This window comes from Chelonia mydas, chromosome 4, assembly GCF_015237465.2.
Source record: "Chelonia mydas isolate rCheMyd1 chromosome 4, rCheMyd1.pri.v2, whole genome shotgun sequence".
Taxonomy (NCBI): Eukaryota; Metazoa; Chordata; order Testudines; family Cheloniidae; genus Chelonia; species Chelonia mydas.
The window spans coordinates 27,065,050-27,087,717 of NC_057852.1; positions in this window are offsets into that span (position 1 = coordinate 27,065,050).

Below are 22,668 nucleotides of genomic sequence, written 5' to 3' on the forward strand. Positions count from 1 at the left end.
ATACAAGGTATGGTACTATACCAGTGATACTTGCCTCAGAGTTTTCTTTCACCAAACAGAGCTTACTTTCTTTAATTATTAAAAAGGTTTTCTCAGAGCAATATTAACTTTATGGTTCTATAATATGCTTTTCTTCTTAGCATCTAACAGATACATCCCTGTAGAAGAAGCATTTGTAAAAAAAAAAATGACCATCAGTTGTGTTTTTCTTAGAAATATGCGTGGTTTAGAATACAGCATCACATAGCACTCGAAGGTTAGCAGAGTTCAGCATAAAGATGATAAACACACTTCTGATTCAATAGGACTTTGTCCTTAGAGAGGTAATTTCAAACTTGATGCAAAGTTCCCTGGCTTTTATTTACGTCTTCCCACTCTCAGTAGTATGCTGATCAATAGAAGCATGTCTAACTTATTTCAGCCTTTTCTGCTCCCTTTCTCTATGTTCTGTAATAATGTTCTGTGGTTTGTTCCTCTGTGATTACTAGAGATGAAAGGTTAAAAATATTTTACTCTCCACATACACACACACATTCTCAGAGTTAATTAAGAGCTCCTGGTTGTATTCTATTCCTCAGGCAGCTGGACTGGAAGACATATCATTTAAAAAAGGTTACTCATTTGGGGTGAAATTCACCCCATGCAGAGAGTGAACCCGTGGCCTAAGGGCTTATGGGGGATGAGAATGGTCCTTGGGCTGGTTGTCCGCACAGGGTGAATTTCACCATTTGTTTCCAAAAAGATGGACATATTCTCCTGAGTCTCTATTGTAAGCTCTTTGGGGGCAGTGATTGTCTTTTTTTGTTCTGCTTTTGTATAGCACCTAGCACAATGGAGTCTTGAACCATGACTGAGGCTCCCACTTGCTATTGCAATTCAAATAAGTAATAAATATATTGCTTTCTGGCCTACATGAAGAGTGGCATTTTTTTGGTCTCAGAAGAAGAGGCCATACATTCCACATTTCTTGTCAGAGAATAAAGTACTGTAATGGTGGTCAGTAAGGGTTCAGTTGTGGAAAATATGGGGCCTCATAATGAAGTTTGCAAATTTGCCCATGCTGAAGCAGTCGCACACATGGGCCATATTGTGGGGACAGTGACAGAATCAGATTTGCACCTCTCATTATAATGGGTGTATGTTTCCTGTTTAAATTTACGAAATTCATATTTATTCTGACTGTGTCATCTTGCTCATGTCCATGTGTGTTTTTGTGAACAGGTTGTCAAAATGCTTTATTTTGTTTTTAAAATATTGGAAGTGGAATAAGAGATTTTTAAAAGCATTGTGTCATCTTCAGTTTAGGGAACATGAAGGTTCATTAGAAGACTAAACCATGATTTGATAAGCGATCATGAGATATGGACTGGCAGGAAATGGCATGGCATTTTTGACATTGGGATGCAATACTGCCAAACTGCTTTGCAATCTCTTTTTCTCTAATTCTCTCTCTCAAATGAGAACATAAAATGTCAATACCAGGTCAGACCAATGGTCCATTTAGCCCAGTATCCTGTTTTTCAAAAGTAGCCAGTGCCAGATGCTTCAAAGGGAATAAACAGAACAGAGCAATTATCAAGTGATCCATCCCCTGTCGTCTAGTCCCAGCGTTAGACACCCAGAGCATGGGGTTGTGTCCCTGACCATCTTGGCTAATAGGCATTGATAGACCTATCTTCTATGAACTTATCTAATTCTTTTTTGAACACAGTTATGCTTTTGGCCTTCACAACATCCCAGGCAACAAGTTCCACAGATTGTTCCTTTTTGTTTTAAACCTTTTTGTTTTAAACCTTCTTCCTTTTAATTTCATCAGGTGACCCCTAGTTCTTGTGTTATGTGAAGGAGTAAATAATAACACTTCCCTGTGCACTTTCTCCATATCTTTCACAATTTTATAGACCTCTAACATATCCCCTACTTAGTGATCTCTTTCCTAAATTCTCAGTCTTTTTAATCTCTCCTCAAATGGAAGTTGTTTGTATCTTATATAGATGATATGTATATATAGATATGTTTCTTTCTCTAGATACAACACATATGTATATTCAGTTATCCCAAATCACATGCTCCAGAATGATTTAGTCCAAATTATTTTCTCAAGGTAAAATACACAGAACAAGAAAGGATGTTTTATTCTCCTTAGGCCAACAGCACATCTTGTCCTGGTTTCTGAAATTCCCTGCCATGTCTTCATCCCCATTGCTGGTATATCTGTTTTTCAAAACTGGGTTTTAAAAATAATCTGGAAGCATTGTGACAGCCAGGTTAGGTCAGCAACTACCACAGCTACTGAGGGAGAGAATGGAGCAGGCACATTTATGACAGCTTGACATTTCAGATAATGGAGGTCACTCCTTCAAGTTGTTGTCCCCCTGAGATGAGTGAAATTCTGCAGGTGAATGTGGGAGAGAACTGGCACTATTCAATTGTCAATTTGTGGGAAGTAAAGCAGGTGGTTCTGGATTTGAACAGGAGAAAAATTCTTCTAATTACTGTAGCCCAAATTCTGCTTGCCTTCCTCATGTGAATAGGCCCATTGGCATAAGTGACACTACTTGTGAGTGTAAGGGAAGCAGGATTTGACTCTCTACGATAGAGTTCTATATTCTGACTGAACTGGAATTATGGATATTAGAGTATCATTATGGAATACTATAATCAAGAAAACCATAAACATGGACTGTTAAGAATTAGGAGGAAACATGGTCCTGTGTTTAGAGACTAAGACAGGGAGTTTGGCATTCTTGGATATATTCTTAGATATACCTTGAGGAAACCCCGAAGCCTCTCCGTATCTCAGTTTCCCTATCTGTAAAATGGGGATAACAACATGCAATGTGATAACAAGGGTATAGTGAGTCTTGGTTCATTGATATTTGAAAAGTGCTTTGAGAACTGGGGTCAGAAGTGCTGTAGAAATGCAGAATAATTATTACTTGTGCAGCTATTTTAATGTAGATGTGAAAAGTTCTGTTTTATGAAGGTAAAATCACTGCATAAATTTGTTAACTTGCTTTTCAAATACAAAGGAAAGTAATATAATTGAACTGTGTTTTCCTTTTAATTTATGTTTTGTACTTTTTCCCCTCAAAAGCATTTTAATTACAATATCAAGAACAAGCCAACCTACTGGTATTTAAGCATGAACTGTCATATTTCTTACATGACTATTTTTGCAGTACCAGAGTGGCAAAGGCAATCAAGTAAAGTTCAATTTTCTGCAGAGCTAAGGGGTTTGTCTACACTTCTTGTGCTGCATGGGTTCAGTTGTGCTGTTGTAGTGTTAGTGAAGACACTACCTACGCCGATGGGAGAGCTTCTCCCATTGGCGTAGGAACTCCACCTCTGCAAGAGGTGGTAGCTATGTCGACGGGAGAAACCCTGTGTACATAGCACTGTGTACACCAGGACTTCAGTTTGTCGAACTGCTTTGCTCAGAGGGCTCGATTTTCCACACCCCTCAGCAATGCAGATATACTGCCATAAATTTATCGTGTAGACCAACGATCAGAAAAATTAACTCCAAATTCACTTTGGCTGCCAGATATCTGACTGGATATCTTTTCTGGAGACAGCCTAATGTGCTAAGCTAGAAAACTGCTCCTCAGCAGCTCCTGATGTGACCCCGGTAGCCGTGGCCCACCCACTTAGCATCCAGGCCCACCCAAATCTGAGCAGGGGTGTAGTGCTGCCACAGCCATCCAGAGCATCACTTGGGCACCTGAAATCCAAGATGGAGCTATGCACTTGCCCCTCAGAAAGCTACGCTCCAGCAGCTCTGCCTTGCCATTTTCTGAGCTGCCCCATGTGCGTGCTCAGCAGGTGAAGCCGTGCGTCTGGAGGCATTAGGGCTAGGAAGAGGGTGTGGTGTCATGGGAGAAGCTGAGCTAGCACAGTCTGTCATTGCCCGTCCACCTGAAAGTGGGGGCCCACCCAAATTTCCACTTCTAGCTACACCACTGCCACATAGAACATGTTGTAAAGAAGCAGGAAACAAAAAAGGGGAAAAAATAAAATAAGGATGACTTTTTTAAGTTACATGAAGCATTTGCAACTTGTGTTAAACTGAACTGGGTAGAAATGGATCTGTGCCTATTATGAGTCAATTTGAGCAGGTTCACTGGCTGGTTCCCTGAAGTTTTGAGAATACCTTTCAGCACATTTTAAAAATGATTTGGAACAGGTCAGCATAGAAATTTTGGGCCTTAGAGTGCTTGGCTTTCAAAATTTGGAATAAAAACTAAGATGGTTTCAGATTACATCTGGAGGGATTAGACTATTCATCCCTTTATATATTCAAAGACAAAACATTTAAGCAATGTCATTAGATGTTTTAAGCATTGTAAATAATGAAACTACAGGAAAGTGAACCCTTTTATTTAACTTGCCGCTTCCCTTGTGCTTGCTTTTGAGAGGGAGAGTAGTCTGGCAACTAGAGGGGAGTGAATGGGAGCCAAGACTCCTGAGTTCTGTTTCCAGGAGGCTAAAATGTCAGGTCCCTACTCTGCCTATTGGGCAACACGCCTTCTCATGGCAAGGCTTTATGAGCACATGCATTGTACACATTACATGTTAGGTTTCAGAGTAGCAGCCGTGTTAGTCAGTATTCAGAAAAAGAAAAGGAGGACTTGTGGCACCTTAGAGACTAACAAATTTATTTGAGCATAAGCTTTCATGAGCTACAGCTCACTTCACTGGATGCATTCAGTGGACATTTACATGTTAGAGGTCTGCCTCGACTAGTTACTTTTCCCCTCCTCCACAAGGGCATGAAGGTAAAATTTCAGGGGTTCTGCACCTGCTTACACAGCCTCCATAGCTCTGCCAGGGGAAAGAGGCACTAGGGTTCTTTTATTGCTGGACTACGGTGGAACTCTTAAGGACGTACCAATAAAAAGGATAGCAGCTGACCGTTCTGAAACAGAGATGTTAGTCAGGAAAGAAGTAGTGGGATCCATCCAGATAGGGTTCCTCTTCTACCCAATGGAGGAGGATAGCAGGACGTCCCGAGGCCCCTGAATACCCCATTTCTCACACACACTTATTTGTGGGGAGTTCGTTTTTCAGTAACCTGCCCTGGTTGCCCCTTTCTACTTAGGCAGCCTCTCTATAGGGGTTACTGCATCCCTCTTTGTGTGACATCATGTCACTGACGTGCTTAGGGAAAGAGGGTAACCAGGGGTTTAAATGGTAGAGAAGAGTGGAGGGCTGAGGAGAGACAATCTGAATGATCTTGTAAACTGGAGTAATTAAAAAATGGGATGAAATTTAATAGTGAAAAGTCATGCATTTAGGGACTAACAACACAAATTTTTGCTATAAGCGGGGGACATAGCAGCTGGAAGTGACAGAGGAGGAGAAAGACCTGGGTGTATTGATTGGTCACAGAATGACTATGAGTTGCCAATATAGTGAGGCCATGAAAAAGGCTAATGCAGTCCTAGGATGCATCTGACAAGGTAGGGACAGGGAGATAGGGAAGTGTTAGTACCATTATACAGGACACTGGTGAGACCTCATCTAGAATACTGTGTGCAGTTTAGGTCTTCTATGTTTAAGTAAGATTAATTCAAACTGGAACAGGTGCAGAGATGGGCTACTAGGATGATCCAAGGAATGGACACCAACCTTATCAGAGGAGACTCAAAGAGTTTGGCTTGTTTAGCCTAACCAAAAGAAGGCTGAGGGGAGAGATGATTGCTCTCTATAAATATGTCAAAGGGATAAATACTAGGGAGAGAGAGAGGGGAGTTATTTAAGTTAAGCACCAATGTGGACACAAGAACAAATGGATATAAACTGGCCATCAACAAGTTTAGGCTTGAAATTTCTAACCATCAGTGGAGTGAAGTTCTGGAACAGCCTTCTAAGGGGAGCAGTGGGGGCAAAAAACCTAAGTGGCTTCAAGACTGAGCTTGATAAATGTATGAAAGGGATGGTATGAGGAGACTGTCTACAACGTCATGTAGCCGATCTGCAACTGCTAGCAGCAAATACCTCCAATGGCTGGCAGTGGGACAGTAGACGGGGAGGGTTCTGAGTTACTCGAGAGAATTCTTTACCACATGTCTGGCTGGTGGGACTTGCTCACATGCTCATTGTCTAACTAATTGCAATGTTTAGAGTTGGGAAGGAACTTTCCCCCAGGTCAGGTTGGCAGAGACGCTGGGGTTTTTGTTTTTGCCTTTCTGTGCAGCATGGGGCATGGGTCACTTGCAGGTTTAAACTACTGTAAATGGTGGATTCTCTGTAACTTGAAGTCTTCAAATCATGATTGGAGGATTTCAGTAACACAGCCAGAGGTTACGGGTCTATTACAAGAGTGGGTGGGTGAGGTTCTGTCGCCTACAATGTGAAGGAGGTCAGACTAGATTATCATGATGGTCCCTTCTGACCTTAAAGTCTATGAGTCTAATGGATTTGGATGAGTTTCATGCCTCCTCAACACATTCTGAGGGTCCTGCTGCAGAGTTTACATGGAGCCCACCTGTGACCCCTTCCTAGCAGACTGACTATTCTGATCCCAGGATCATTCAGGTTCTTGTGGAGCTGGCATCTATGGTGGTAACAGGTCAGTGAATATAGAACACAACCAGGATTTGTCTCTTTGGTAATAAGCACTTTCAGCAAAATGCATTTACATCTTGGTTTAATTCAATGATGGGTTAGGTCAAGATCTGCTTCATTGTACATAAGAGCAAACAGTTTTCAGGAGTCTCAGTTCCAGGTAAGCAAGATGTTTTACGGGAAAAGGCTGAGGATGGCAGGGATAAATCATAGGATGCAGGGAATTTTACTTCTCTTGTCTTCTAAGGCCACTCATATATCATATCACTTCACATTGCTGGATTAATGATCAGGCATGTCAGGACTTTGTTCTGGGGCTACATTCAGCAAAATCACAAGCTTTTCAATACCATAAAAGTCTGAGAAATTAAATATGACCAAGATATTTAGGGTGGTCTGGGAAGGAGGGGAAGGAGTGAAGATTAAAATGAATAAAACAACATTCCTATTCCAAAATAACAAAACCCCCATCTGAATATCTGCTATATGTGTGTCAATAATATGTTTTCTCTCTTTCCAACATTAAGCTATTTTTGTGCCTTCTTCAATCTGTTACTAAGATTCGTGTCTTACTCTTAAAGTAAATATTTATTGAAGGGCTTTTTTAATACACATTTTCTTCCAAAAGCTGCGTATAGCTGACATACAGTATCTGTGGATAAATGGTGATAAGGAAACACAGTTGCTAAATAAAGAAGTTGTTACTTACACAAGCAGATAATGATGATGGTACAACTGTAGTACACAGCTCTACACTCTTTCTTTGGCAGCGTTCCTGCACAGGATCCATGTGTATTTAGAGGTGGGTCTGAGCTATAAGACTGAGATGTAGACTCATATATTCTCAAATGTCTGTATCATTTGGATTCATGGTTACAGTACCTTAGTTCATGACCCTGCAGATCTGTGTCTCAGCCCATGCATCAGATTTTGTTTCTACTTCACTGTATTTGCTCTACAGTAACATCGGCCATATCATTTCCCATTCTTTCCTCCTTTCACTTCCATCTTCCTGCCTTCTTCCCTGCTCTCCCTTATATATGGAATAAATTCCTAATCCCAGTATACCAACCCCTTTTCTTCTGCACATTTAAGTCTACCAATAAAATTTCACTTTTTCTGCAAAGTTAAACACTCTTATCAGTCAAAAGCCAGTTCCACTCCAACACTATACAACAAGAGAAGAAGGTTGGATATAATAATATATTCCCTATGTTAATACATTCCTTTGAGTCCTCTGCTGCTTCTTGTCTTATCTCTGTCTGTCTTTTTGGCCCTAATATTACAATCAGATCTGTGCTGAGGAACCCGTGCATGATTTCAATGGGATTCCACATAAGTGTAAGGGTCTGGCCGCACAGACCTGATTGCAGGAGCTGAACTTTTGCTGGTAAGATTCTTGGATGTACGACTCAATAGGAGACCCCAGGTTGATATAAACCAACTGATGATTACAGTAATTTATGTGGCTGGGGGTTTGATTATGCCAAGGAGTTTCTTTTCCATTTCACTGTAGCAGTGACTCTCGATTTGAAAAATATTGCTACTAAGAAGAAAGAGCACCAGGAGTTCTGAACCTGATACCTTGGTGGTTTTCTTTGGGCAAAGAGGGAGTTCTTTACACATGCTTAGACACATGGAAGAGGTTAATGGGTAGTGTGTGTGTGTGTGTGTGTGTGTCTGTTATATTCTCCTTCTTGCATTTGAAATTGCAAATTGTATCAGTATAAAAATTAGGGTGCCGTTACCAATAGCTTATTTCTGCATTTTTTTAAAAAAGCCTCTTGCACTCTTTCCCCCTTTTATATTTTCCTTTCTATGTTTCTGTCCTTTGAGTGGAATAATTCTTCTGACAAATGGGGGGGAAAAATGGAAGGTTTACCCAGAAGGGACGAGATCAATGAAACAAGATCCAAGATTATCACACCTTAATCTAGCCACTCTCGATTATTTTGGGGCCAATATTAATTGCTGCTGTCAAGGTTCCTCCCTTTGTCCTTGGATTGGCCACTACCACCACCAAACAAATACTGGTTACTGGGGAAGAGCTGTTTGGAAACGTCTTTCCCCCCAAATACTTCCCAAAACCTTGCACCCCACTTCCTGGACAAGGTTGGGTAAAAAGCCTCACCAATTTGCATAGGTGACCACAGACCCAAACCCTTAGATCTGAGAACAATGAAAAAGCATTCAGTTTTCTTACAAGAAGACTTTTAATAGAAATAGGAGTAAATAGAAGTAAAGAAATCCCCTCTGTAAAATCAGGATGGTAGATACCTTACAGGGTAATTAGATTCAAAACATAGAGAATCCCTCTAGGCAAAACCTTAAGTTACAAAAAAGATACACAGACAGAAATAGTTATTCTATTCAGCACAATTCTTTTCTCAGCCATTTAAAGAAATCATAATCTAATGCATACCTAGCTAGATTACTTACTAAAAGTTCTAAGACTCCATTCCTGTTCTAACCCCGACAAAAGCAGCGTATAGACAGACACAGACCCGTTGTTTCTCTCCCTCCTCCCAGCTTTTGAAAGTATCTTGTCTCCTCATTAGTCATTTTGGTCAGGTGCCAGCGAGGTTACCTTTAGCTTCTTAACCCTTTACAGGTGAGAGGAGTTTTCCTCTGGCCAGGAAGGATTTTAAAGGGGTTTACCCTTCCCTTTATATTTATGACAGCTGCTTATAGGCTTTTGTACTTCTTAACTATGCTTTCCACTAGAAGGACTCCAAAACCCTTTGATGCTGTTCTCATAACACAATTAAATGTATGGACATTGTGCTTAAAACGTACTTCTGTTTTAAAAGACTCTGCCAGCTTTTGAGATATTTTCTGTGCTTAAAGACGGATACACTGGTAGAATCAGTAAGATCACTCACTGTTAAAAACTTTCTAAGTGCACCCACTGTTTGCTAGGTTTTCAGTTATTTCATCTGCTAATGTAGGAATGTTATTACAAAGACTTTTACTTTGAATTTTTACTGTGAAATTACAAAATGAGAGAGAAATATTATGTGTGATTTGTTACAGGATTCTTCTTAGTCTAAAAATATTGAAATATCGTGTGTTTATTTGGAGGGTAGGGAATCAGATTGGAATGTGACATATGTTGCTCTTGCTCAAAGAAGCCAATACTCTATAAAGTCAGAAGTTTACACATTTAGGCCTGATCCAAAGCCCATTTGAAGTCAGTGGGAGTCTTTCCATTGACATCAGTAGACTTTGGATCCGGCTTATGTTGTATATTTTGGATTGTAATAGATTTTTATATTTTGGGGGAAAAAGAACTTAATTGTTTTTGTAAATAAATATAAACTTATTGATTTCTGGAGTCTGTAAACTGTGTCTGTGACACATTGATATTCTAGAAGCCTATGTGATTAAACTGGAAAATTGGAAGTAAGAGCTGCACTGCAGCTCAAAATGCCAAAGGTCTGGTGCCAAGCTGTACAAGGTCAAGAGGTGGTAATTAACCTCACTTTCCTGGTGGTAGTACTGGAGTTCATTGGAAATTCCCTTAGTCATAAAAATAAAAATAAATCCAAGCCTGAAGGGAAAGCTAAACTGAATTCTTGTTAAATCTCAAGGTTTCTAGAGTTGGACTTGGTGCAGAAAGTTGACTGATTAGGAGGAACAGCAAAGAATCAGTCACAGATCTTTTGCATAGAGATTTTTGTCCAATTTTCACTGTGCTGTACTGTCTCTAATGTGAAGCAAATCATGCAGTTGATTCACTGCCCTTTTCAGTTCAGCAACAATACTAGATTTGGTTTCTCTTTCTATGTAGCCGACTGAGATCTATGGGGTTGATGAAACTTTCTTGACTTGGTCCAGGTTCTCTTTTAGGTATGTTGGAACCAGAACTGAAGGACACCCTTAGCTACAAATGAAATAACCCAACCTGAATGAATCAAGATGAGAGGAAATAATTTAAAATATAGAATTATAAGTAGAACTGGTGGGAAAACTGTCAATGGAACCATTTTCCATCAGAAAATACAGTTCTGTCAAAATAGAAATGCTTAATGAACCTGTGTTGCTTTTGGTTAAATTTCCTTAAAAAAACAGAAGATTTTTTCAATGTCACATTGAAATTTTTTGACTGAAACATTTCAATTTTTCACTTGGGAAATTACTTTTCATTTTGAATTTTTGTAAAAAAATCATATTATATATTTTAATATAGTACAAAACTTTAGAAGTCAGAATTGAAACGTTTCAGTTTTATTAAAATGAAACTTTTTGACCCACTGAAATGGAATTTTTTTTTTCAGAATTTTCCTTGGCAGAAAATCTTGAAATGTGTGGGTTTTGTACCAATTCAAAATGAAGCCAAGTTTTGAAATCTTGAAATCCTTCATGAAATGGAAGAGTCGTTCTCTGGCCAGCTCTGGTCATAACACAGAACTCAAACTTGTAGCCTCCAACTGATACAGCCACATCTGTACTAAAATTTCATAGTGCCAGATCCACATATGGTATAAATTGGCATAGCTCCATTGACTAAAATGAGCGATACTTATTTACAACAGCTGAGGATCTGGCCAATATTTTTAAAAATACAGTATCAGTGCTGGGTATAGAACAGGTTTCCAGCCAATGGAAGCTGCATTAATAAAAGATCCCTTATTAATGTGTTGAGATAAAGAAGGCAAACATTCAATATAGATGTCACTTTTAACCAACCTGGTAATTCATCAAATTGAGGACAGGCCCAAAATAGCAACAGGCTCTTCATAAAAGCCTAGACATGGTGAATGGCAAATCATCATTGTAGATACCTGAATTTGAGTGTAGTGCTTAAAAGAAATCTTGCATCTCTAACATGAAGACCCTGAAAGAGAACTTTCCAGCAGTAAAAGTCAGCTATTAAAGTTTGCAGTATAAAAAAGGGGACTCTAGTACAGTAAAGATAAAAATATAGCAGTGGGTGCTTAATTTAGACCCCCCTGAAATTCCCTGAATAACCCATTTCCTGTCCTCTATCCAGTCTACTAAATGAGGCGTGCTCAGTAATTACTGAATTATTCCTTTCAGCAGGGAGAGGGAAACATCAGTTCTAGGCTTTTGTTATTTTACATTCACCCACATTATCATTACTAGCTGTACCTAATAGGCTGATAAATGGAGTATTGCTACCATCAGTGACTAAATGGCACTTAATGTTCCATTTTGAAGTTCAAGAAATCAGAAGTAGGTGGAGGGGCATTTGATGGCCATTTGTTCAGTGACACAGTCTTATAATCAAGGAAATTTATGATGAAGGTTCAGTTACACAGAAGAGCCTATCAGAAAATGTTGCTTTGAAATCATACAATGTATGTAATAGCTGTAGGCACAAAAACCCTTAACCTTATTATCACAGCCTCTAAAAACAGTATTAAAAATAAAGCCTATTTCCCTACCTCTTGTCCCTGTAATATTATCTTGGCTTATTTAACGGAAATGTAAAGGCTGATAGGTAGAGTGGGTTTACTTTACTGCAGTATGTAATGGACCACGTTCCCTGCTGGTATAAATTGGTGAGGCTCTCTTGACTTCAGAGTGGAGCTGCATGAATTTACAGCAGTAGGGAATATGCCCCCTATAATTAGAAATATTTTCAAACACATCTAATGGTTGTAATGGATTAAGTACACCTTGTGACACACCTGTGGAGAACTAGGATGGTCAATCTGCAGTTTAGTAGTGCTGAGACGCATACAATAAAATACAATACAAATCCTCTCATTACCTTGTGTCCACTGTCCTTAAGTATCTTCTGTCTTTGTATAAACCACTCAAGGGTCAGCCCAGCCTTTGTGCCTCTTATGGTTATAATCACACATAACTCTGCCGACATGAGCCATGAAACAGTGTGTCTTTGGTCAGTTGGTTCATATTGTTTCATCAGTGTTGTTTCATGAGGGGAAGAAAACAAAAATAGGAAAAAAATAAAAACATCAGGGGAGATCAAAATGAGAAAAAAAGCAAATTCTCTTTTGACTGAAGAGAAGGCTAGAAGAGAAGTGTAATGAAATGGCTTATAAATCTCCTCTTCCTTTGTTACCTGTGACTGCTTGTCATCACCTCTGCACAATCACTGTGTACAGTGCTGCTTTAATTCCACCATTTCTGAAATCCTCAACCATATCTCTTCTGATATTTTGATTCCTGTCTTTTTGGGCCCCTGAACTCCGCAGACTCCCACATGTGCAGAATGCGGATGACTAGCTTCTCATGGAGATAGAATCCAGCTGCAAAGTTTAGATCTGTTTTCAATACTCTACACAATGGGATTTCAGATGCAGGGGCTTGATTCCAACTTTTTATAAAGACAGGGAACATTTGAAAGACTGAGATCTGGATTTAGGTCTGGGTTTTGAAAATCTGATTATGTAAAGTTGTTTGAATCCGGATTTTTGATTCAGGCCTTTCTCTCCTTCTCGTATGTAGAAGGAAATTAGACTACATTGTTTCATTAGTATTAAGTAATGTGGCATCAGGCAGGCAGGGTTTTATAAAGAGATCTTTATTAAATATGCTGAATGGCCAGTGTTAGACAGTGAAGTTCTGTGGTTTAAGAGACAGCAGCTTGGCCTTTGCTTGCTTTTCTGAGCCCTGGTGCCACACTGAATTAGATCTCTTCTTTCTCCAGTCCCATTCATTATAATATACACGTCACTCTATCAATAGACAGCTCCACATTCATTTCATGGTCCAGTTCAAAATCGTCCACTTTGTTACTGACATCTTTCTCTCCTTATGCCTCCCTGCTCCATCCAGTCCTTTAAAGTAGCCTTTTCTTTGTCCCACCACACCTATCGCACCACTGTGGCTGAGCAATCCTCCTCCTCTGCAGTTCCTGCCATCTGTAACACATTTCCTCTAGTCTCATTGACTCTCCAACTCATTTCATATCCCTCCTGGTTAGCAAGGTGATGACTTGCCAGAAGTGACATTTCAGTGCCATTAGGGAAGTGGGGGATCAGGGAAGCAGGGTCTCTGGGTGCTTGGGGAAAGTGTGATGTGGAAGGCAGGTAGGGAGTATGTATTGGGTCCCACCTTGTACTAGGGCAAGTATAGCCTTAGCTGCTCAAACATCAATAGCACCCAAATGATAGTACACCTGGCATGCTACCGGAGCCTGTGTCAAGACAGTACCACAGTTCTCCAGCCCCCATCAGGGCCTGACATTTACACAGGCATCAAAATCCTATTCATTTCTTTTTGTCTCTCTTGATACCTTTCATGTCATCTCCTTTACATGAAACATTCTCCCAGTACATTAGCCACCTTTGCCCTCCTCTTCCTCCTCCACATGCATTCAAATCTATCCTGATCCACACTCCTTCCAGAAGGTCCACAAACAGAAAAAAGAAAAATAAACAATGATCATTTAATGAAGGGGAGCAGATTCCTCAGGTTCTTCCCATGAGTGTTGTCTTATTTGTACATCTTTTAAACTCTTGATATTTGTCTTGTATAATGCTGAGCATACTGTCAATATTTACCAAAAAATACTAACTAACAATAATCCCAAACATACCTAAACTATGGGAAGAAGAGACTCTTTGTGAATCTCTATAAAAGAAGTCTTCAAATTAATGAGGGGAATGAACACAGTTGATGATTTCATACTTATTTTGTTGACAAGAAAACTAACGGCCTTAATTTTTCCCAGTGATTTTAATTTTTTAGTGGTGAAATTCTGGGCCCACTAAAGTCAATGGCAAAACTCCCATTGAGTTCAGTAAGGTCAAGGTGTCACCCTTAATATGTACTAACCTTTTACTACTTGATGTATCTTCATCAACCCCACAATTTCTTCCTATGCTATCATAATAATTACCATAAGCAATAACTCAGACAGTGTCTCTATAAAGTTTTTAATATATGGAAAAAGAAGGGTGTTTTGTTTTAATTGAAGTCAATGGGAGTTGTGAGATTCCTCAGCAACTTACAGGATTTAGCCACTTAATAGTATTTGCAGTAAGTAAGCACACTAATTAAATAACAAAATAATAATGACAAAATGATCATCAAGGACTCAAATAAATAATTAGAGAACTTAAGAAAATCCTCTCTCAACCTTCTCCAACCCACTCCTTAGGGAAAAAAACTGCTTCCTACTTCAGATATGTTTCCTGATACTCTCTCTGTCTTTGCATCTGCTTGAATAGTGGAATATTGAATATGTTATTTGACAGTTTATAAATTTGACTTTCCACACTCAGTTCATTTTGTGTTCTCTTAAAAGCCCTTAGAACCTATTAGGAAGCAGGACTTTCTCATGAGCCTCTGCCTCTGCTCCTGCCACGCCCATTTATCCCTGAATTTGCCAGAGCAGCTTCAGCCTTGGGCAATTGGAAGTATGAAAATCTTGATAAAAGTACTGCTCCTGCTCCCCATTGATGGGGTTTTGATTTTTAGTCTGGTGAAAAAAGGATCAGGCCTGAGGTCTATCAGTTCGTTTTACTTCGGGTCACATTGGGAGCAGAAAAACATGCACTGGCTTTTGGAAAGGAATGTAAGCATCTGTAAATAATGTTACCAAATCCCAAGCTTCTTGCTGAGTTTTAACTCTGTCCTCACTTAGGCAAGAAATCCAGCCAAGTCAACGAGAGCTCTTCCTGCTTCCAAATGGGTAAGAAATACCATAGTCATTTTTCTCTGGGTATTTATTATTGTTTATTGCTATTATTACTTAATATTCAAAATGCAGGCATGCCCAAAGGTCCGAATCAGGATCAAGTGCATGTTTGGTAGGCTCGGCACAAATACGTAAAAGCTACCAGAAGAAGGATAATGCCTCTGGGTACTCCCACTGTTGTGGATCCCCTTAGTGATGCTGTCCCCCCTAAAGAGCCCCAATGCAGCAAGGTACTTAAGCACATCTATAACTTTAAGTGCCTGAGTGGTCCCTCACATGCCTAACAAGTAGATCCATTGCAGTCCATGAGACTAATCATGTGCTTAATTTAGGCACATGCTAAGTACCTTGCTGAATTGAAGCCAAAGCGAGCAGTGGCTTAAACAGCCAAAATATAGTCCAAACATCAGCAAAGCAAGAAGGCTCTTTTATAGTTCATTATCGATTCTGTTAAGGTTTATTATTTACCACCTAAGTAATATCCATCAGTGAAAATAATTTTTTAAAATAAATACATAATGAGAATGGAGCTGCAGCACTTAGAAAGGAAAGAGCTCTTTGAGTCACTGTTCAATTTGTCTTTCGTGAGTTATGAATCTTTCTTCCACTGATGGTAGAAACATTCCTACCTGGTTATATAGCCTCATTATGTATTTCTCCCCATATTTATGCATTTAACTTTCCACTTTTTGTGTCAATGATGATAAAACAAATGTTTATAAAAGCACAGGATCTAAGAATATTTTCTTGGCCTTTCATAAGTAGTTTGCAGAGTATGAGTTCAGTAGACTGATTGCTGTGATCATCAGCTATACAATATACAGTGTGTAACAGCTCTTTCTGCTCTTATCTGTAATGTTATTTTGTGGATAGGATTGTTGTCATCAGGATTGCCAGCACATAGCTGATTTCAGAGTTTTCCTTTCTCTCCTCTCATGTGTTACTTCATGTCACATTATCTCACCTAACAAGCCAGCATAATGTCTGATAACACTGTGTGTATTTAACTTATGGAAAAGCTTTTATCCTGGGCTGGAAAGCTGCTATCAACTTTGATACTATCTGACTCCAAATTTGGGGCAGATGGAAGACTCTGAAACCAGTGAGGAGAAGGGAATTCTTAACACTTATAAAAAGAAAAGGAGTACTTGTGGCACCTTAGAGACTAACCAATTTATTGGAGCATAAGCTTTCGTGAGCTACAGCTCACTTCATTGGATGCTGTAGCTCACGAAAGCGTATGCTCAAATAAATTGGTTAGTCTCTAAGGTGCCACAAGTCCTCCTTTTCTTTTTGCGAATACAGACTAACACGGCTGTGACTCTGAAACCTGTCATTAACACTTATAAGCAGCCTCTGTGCTATTTGTTTCAAAAAAGAGCATACTGTACAGCTAAGGAGGAAATCATTATACTGATCTGAATAATGGAAGATTCAGAGGCATATATCCGGTACTGTGAAATCTTCAAATGGTTGAAGGGGGAAAATAAGTATTGTAGATTAAAGCATTGCGTGCAATGTGCTGAATTACCTGTGGGAGATCTGAGTACCTTCAAACAGAACACTTATCTCCCTAGAAACCCAGAGGAAAATATTGCATAGCAGGAATGTTAAAATGTAAAGAACATAAGTCTTTTTTTAAAAAAAAAACAAAAAAACATAGAAGTAAGAAAAGAATAGAGTTAGTAACCAACAAACCTCAACAAAAACACAACCATTTTAACCTCAGGTCTTTGTAAACTGCAGCATTTTGAATTTCCCAATTGTGTCCACATGCTGCTTTCTCATGAGGATAGGTAAAAAATAAAATCCACAAGGCTATGCTATTTCAAATTATACCGCACATCATGAGGCGATGTACCACCGTGTTAAATATGTGTTGTGCCATGACACATTCTTACCCAGGACAGACTTTTTATTATTATTATGCTTTTCTGTTGCACCTGGACTTTCAAGCAGTCAGATTCACATCTCCAACCCCTTTTCATAAAGTCTGTTCAGTACCTTTAACTAGATTTCTTTGAGAACGGCACTTGCCTTGTCTCCCATTGTAGCCCCTAACCATGGAGTATTAGTTTTACGGTTAATAACCATATATGTATGTATTTTGTGACACTGTTGCTCAGGCAAAATGGTATTTTAATCAACCTTTAATAACAGAGGACAAAAGCAGAATCCATTGGGGCCTTTGACTTACAACCTTTTGGAAAGTGACTTTGCCTTATTTCCTTCAAAGTTTCTAAGCAAAGGAAAGGAAAACAGCAGGATTTTTCAGCCACACACTCGTTCATTGGCAAAGGAATACATGAAGGTCATTGGAAAGCTCAAATGGAAGGAATTCTTCTCGAGTGAAGCATCTGATTCTGTAGGAGTTTTGTCCTTGGTTGGTTTAAATGTGATGCTGCAGAGTGAGGCGAAGAGTTCAAAGCAAGACAGAGACAAAGCTGACTAAAATAGAACATCTGCAACCTCTCCTTAAGGGATTTGCTAATATTTATCTGCCTCTCTCTCTCTCTTTTGTTGTTGTCATTTTTAATGAAAATAGTGATGTCTGTTGAGGAAAATCTATACAAGCAGATTCACATCCTTTGGGTATGCGGGGGTTTTTGTTCTTTACACAGGCACCTTCAGGAGAAATCCGAATAGAATTCCAAATGCTAAGCATTTAACTGATTATTTGAATTGTCCTCAATATCATATGATATTTCCATAGCTTTCTTGAAGAATTGTTACACTAGCACCACAGGAAATAGCCTAAAAGGGAAATGTTACTTTGTAATACAAGAGATACTGTCTGGTATGGCTGTACTTTAAAATAAATAAATAAGCAATACTTAAAAGAAGTGAAATGATTCCAATCTGAACAAAATGTCATGGTTGTTCCCAGAAGTATCACAACATAGGACCATGGGAATGCAAGATAAAACTCTGCTGAAAATGGGTACATCCCTTGATAGCTTTCTTCAGCTATGGCAGGAAAAACAAAGACATTTCTTGCTGTGCAATAGTAGTGTATACTGGGCAGGAATAAAGGAATACATTTAGGGAAGTCACACTGACATAATAATATAATGCAAATTTCCATTTGCTCTAGTGAAACCGTGAAAACCCTCCTAATCTACAGCAGTTTTCGTAATTCTTTTAATGGTGCTTATTGCCAGTTTGCCTGCTTTTGGTATGTAAAAGAGTGTTTTGATAGGATATTGTGATTGAAAATATATGAGCTTAGAGAATATGACCTATGGTCAGGATCTTATACTGGGGACATCTTTGGGGCGGGGGAAGGGGGAAAGTTCTGTAATAAAAGGTGGTCCAGTTTGAAATGTCTGATTCCACTTAATGGTTGTAAAGAGTAAAGTATTTCAGTAGAGAAGGAGCAGTAAGTGAACAAACTAGTAAATTCAGGTCAAACATTGTGCGATGAGCCATAATTTTTGGAATGGGTACAGTGATACCAATCTTCAGAAGAAACAACAGGACCTTTAGAATCTTTTTAATTTGTGATCATGCTACCTGCAATCCAAATGAAGTAAAGAAATCTGGCCTTTGGGCTATGAGCCCCACACTGAACTGATATAAAAACTGAAATGAAAATGAACTGAAATAAAAACATGGAACCAAACATGTCAAAACTTCAGGACAGTTTGAATCTAAATCTAGATTTGAATCCAGATCTGAGATTCGCAGTTAGTGTCTCGGTAAATTCAACCAAGTCAAAAATATGGATTTGATTCTTCCACCAAATTTTGGGACAGTTTAAATCTGAATCCAAACTTTGTAGTTTAGGCTCAAACCTAAATAATAGAGAGGTGTTATGATCTAGAGGTCTATGATCCAGAAACATCTGAATTCTATCGGCAGCTCTAGTATTAACTCCTTCTATGACCTTGGGCAAGTAACCTGACCTCTCCGCCTACCCCATATCTTAAATTGGGATAATGATTTCTACCTTCCTTGCAGGAGGGGTTTGTGAGAATTAATCATTTAATGCTTGTAAAGTGCTTTGAGGATGAAAAATGCTAAGTGCTAAGTATTATTATTATTACTGTATATATCATGGATAAGTTCTTGAAATAAAGTCACATTATCCTTTTCCCCCTGTTCTGGCAGACAGAGTAGCAGTGATGGGAGAAAGAGCCAAGAAGTGCAGAAAGGGGAAAGCCGTGAGGCAGAGCAAGCACTGTGGGTTGAAGTGCATTTTCTTGGTGCTGCTAAGAGAATGAGAGGCTGGGGAGCAGCAGAGATAGAGGGAAAAGAGAGAATATTTACATTCCCACAAGAGGAGGAACTGATAGAAGGATCCTTGAATCCTTCTCAAACTGATCCTCTGAGAAAGAGTAAAGACTAATGGCACAGTTGAGAAGATGGGTCCAGGTAAAAGGTTGAGGGACAGGTTGCTTGTAGACAGTTGAAGCCTGGCTGAATAAGGAGGCATGTTGAACCTGAGGGAAACCAGACTAATGACAAGTTGCTAAGCTGTTACCAAGAGTTTAGACCTTTGTTGTGAGGACTAAACCTCCACCAGAGGGCAATATCTATGCACATGTGGAGCATCTGGCCTTACCACAGTTGATCAGCCAAGACATTGCTGGAATTTAACTATATATTTTAGGTAATTTTATTACCCCCACTACTATAATACCCACATCATCCCCATTTTTCAGATGAGGAAGTGAGGCACAGGATGATAAATGACTTGCCCAAGGTCACACACAGGTCTGTGGCAGAACCAACACTTCTGAGTCCCAGGCTAGCACCCTAACAGCACCGATCCCCATCTATGGGCCTGGCCAAGAAGTCAAAGGCCAATAGGGGATGGTCTCCTACTTCCCACAAGGGGAAGGACAGGGCCATCTCTTACTTATGCATTTGTACAGTCTAGCTGTCTTGAACCATGCCTGGGGCTTCTAAGTGCTATCATAGTACAAAATAATAAATAAAAGGTCCTGAATCTGATCTCATTTACATCACTTTTATCTCACTTATGACACTTTTAAGACAACAGCATTACTCCACTAGCATTGCTTAGAATCAAATCCAAGGTCTCTATCCCAAATAGCTTAGAGTCTACAGGATCATCTGCTCTGCAGAAAGAGACTGTTTCTCACTGCAGTAAGGGTACAATAAATTGCTGCAACAAATCTTCAGGAATCTGAACAAGTCAATTTCAAACTGCTGGCTGAATGTAGAACCCAAGAGAAAAGTGTGAGAGGAAAATCTTAACAAATGAGAAGGGTTGGTTTAAAATGGTAGGAAAATGTTAGGGAAAATATTGTGTTCCTCCTGCAGCATCCCTACTAAGAAAAATATTGCCTTTCTCTTCACCTAAATATATATAGTTCCATTAAGGTAGCACAGTAAGTTAGCAGAGAGGGTTTATGTGAGTATGATTTAGGGTTAATGAGATTTCGTCAGGGTTTTTTAAATTGATCGTTTTGTAAGGGGAGGGGTTAATAGAAAAATCAATGTTTTAAACTTACTGTTTCTTAAGATGTCCGTTACCATTCAAAGACTTATTACATCTTCGCTCTTAGGTACACTGCAAACTCTTACAGGCCATTGCAAAAGCAAACACATCTAATTTATGGGCACTCTCAATTGTAATAATGTCTTGCTCGCATTCCATTTAATTTTAAAAAGACATTTAAGCATTTTTGTCCTCCAACTACACCAGGGCCATCCAAACATTGCTCATCCCTGGGTCACATTAGCAACCCTTCAGCAGCTGAAAGCTGCTCCTGTAAATGAGTGGAGCAATCTGAATGACTCAGCAACCAGAAGTGTGCTAGCTGAGGGCTTGATTCTGCGCGTCTTACTCTCATTGACTGGGAAGGAAGGGCTGCAGACTCAAGCCTGCACTGAGGCAATCTGAACTTCATATAAACGCTTCTCCTTTGGCTGTTGGCAGCATATAGAGTAATCTTGTGTATTTTCATGTCATGTTAACACATTATGAAGAAACTGTTCAAAGTTGGGTGACTAAAGTTACATTCCTAGACCCATAGTGAGGCACCTAAATCAATAGTCTGACGCTGAGGGCTGCTGCATGTTCAGCAGCTCCATTTGATTCCAAGTTTCACAGTTTTGCACTCTGCTGCCATAAATGATCAAAGAAAGGTTCCTTTTGGGACTTGTAGGTCAAGATTTTTAAAAAAAAAATCCCTAAAGTTAGTGTTCTTAGTGTGCATTTAGGCACCTGGGTAAGTGCTTTAATTTTTGAAGGTCCTGAGCACACAGCAGCTCTCATTAACTTTGTAAAATCAGGCTTCTTATTTAGGTGTCTAAGTGCAAACACAGACACCCAAGTTTCAGCACTGCTTTTTAAAAATCTTGGCTGCATTCTGTAGAGTCCTCATGTCTGTCTGATCAATGAACCTGCATATAGGCCACAATGTGCAGTAATAACTAGGACATATTTTACAGGTACTATATTACAATATGGGATTTTTGCAATATGTGAGGGATCCTGGGATTTCAACCATGCATTCAGGGAAGAATACACCCATCAGAAACTAAGATATTAATAAAAAGAAAAGGAGTACTTGTGGCACCTTAGAGACTAACAAATTTGTTATTTTGTTATTTGTTAGTCTCTAAGGTGCCACAAGTACTCCTTTTCTTTTTGCGAATACAGACTAACACGGCTGCTACTCTGAAACCTAAGATATTAGTGAATGTTTGTGTGGCACTTTGAAAAAGTCCACCACTGTGTAAGTATTTATTACTGCTATGTGCCTAAGCTGCAAAGTTTGAATCTGGAAAGTCCCTTGAGTTCTGACTGTTCACTTCTGGTTTGGCACATTATATCTTCTTCTTCTTGTTGTTAACAATAAATAATGATATCTAGCTCTTCGATAGTGCTTTTCAACCAATCACGTCACAATGTTAGGATCCATGTCCCAGTCAGATCTTATATCTCTTAAGACTGGAGGTGCTCACCGCCACAGTATTTGATTTAGGTCTATTTCTAATTATAAATGAAAATTTAATCACGGTGAACTGAGATTTTCAGAAGTGCTGAGTTCTGGCTTAACTGCTGCAATGAAGCCAACCACATTTTAGTATTAAATTCAACGGCAGCAAAGTGAGGCCAACATTGAGGATTTTTAATTATCAAACCCTTGAACTGCAGCTAAGGCAGAAGACTAGAAAACATAAAAATACACTTCCCTATTATCAATTTCTACCCTACTACTATACTATAGGAAATTCACTAATATAATGTAGATACTCCATTTGGATTACAGTTTAACATTTCTAAGGCAGATCTTGTATATGTCTTAACTTAATTACATAGAAATTCCCAAAACAGAAAACCTTGGTGTCATAAATCAATTGAAGTTGTTGAGTGACAGCAATGTATTTAGCTATCTCATCATTTACAAAACCCAAGTGCTTAAAAGCAAGGACACGAAGACTAAAGTACATCATAAATCTTACTCTGTCCATGTAAAAACAAATGA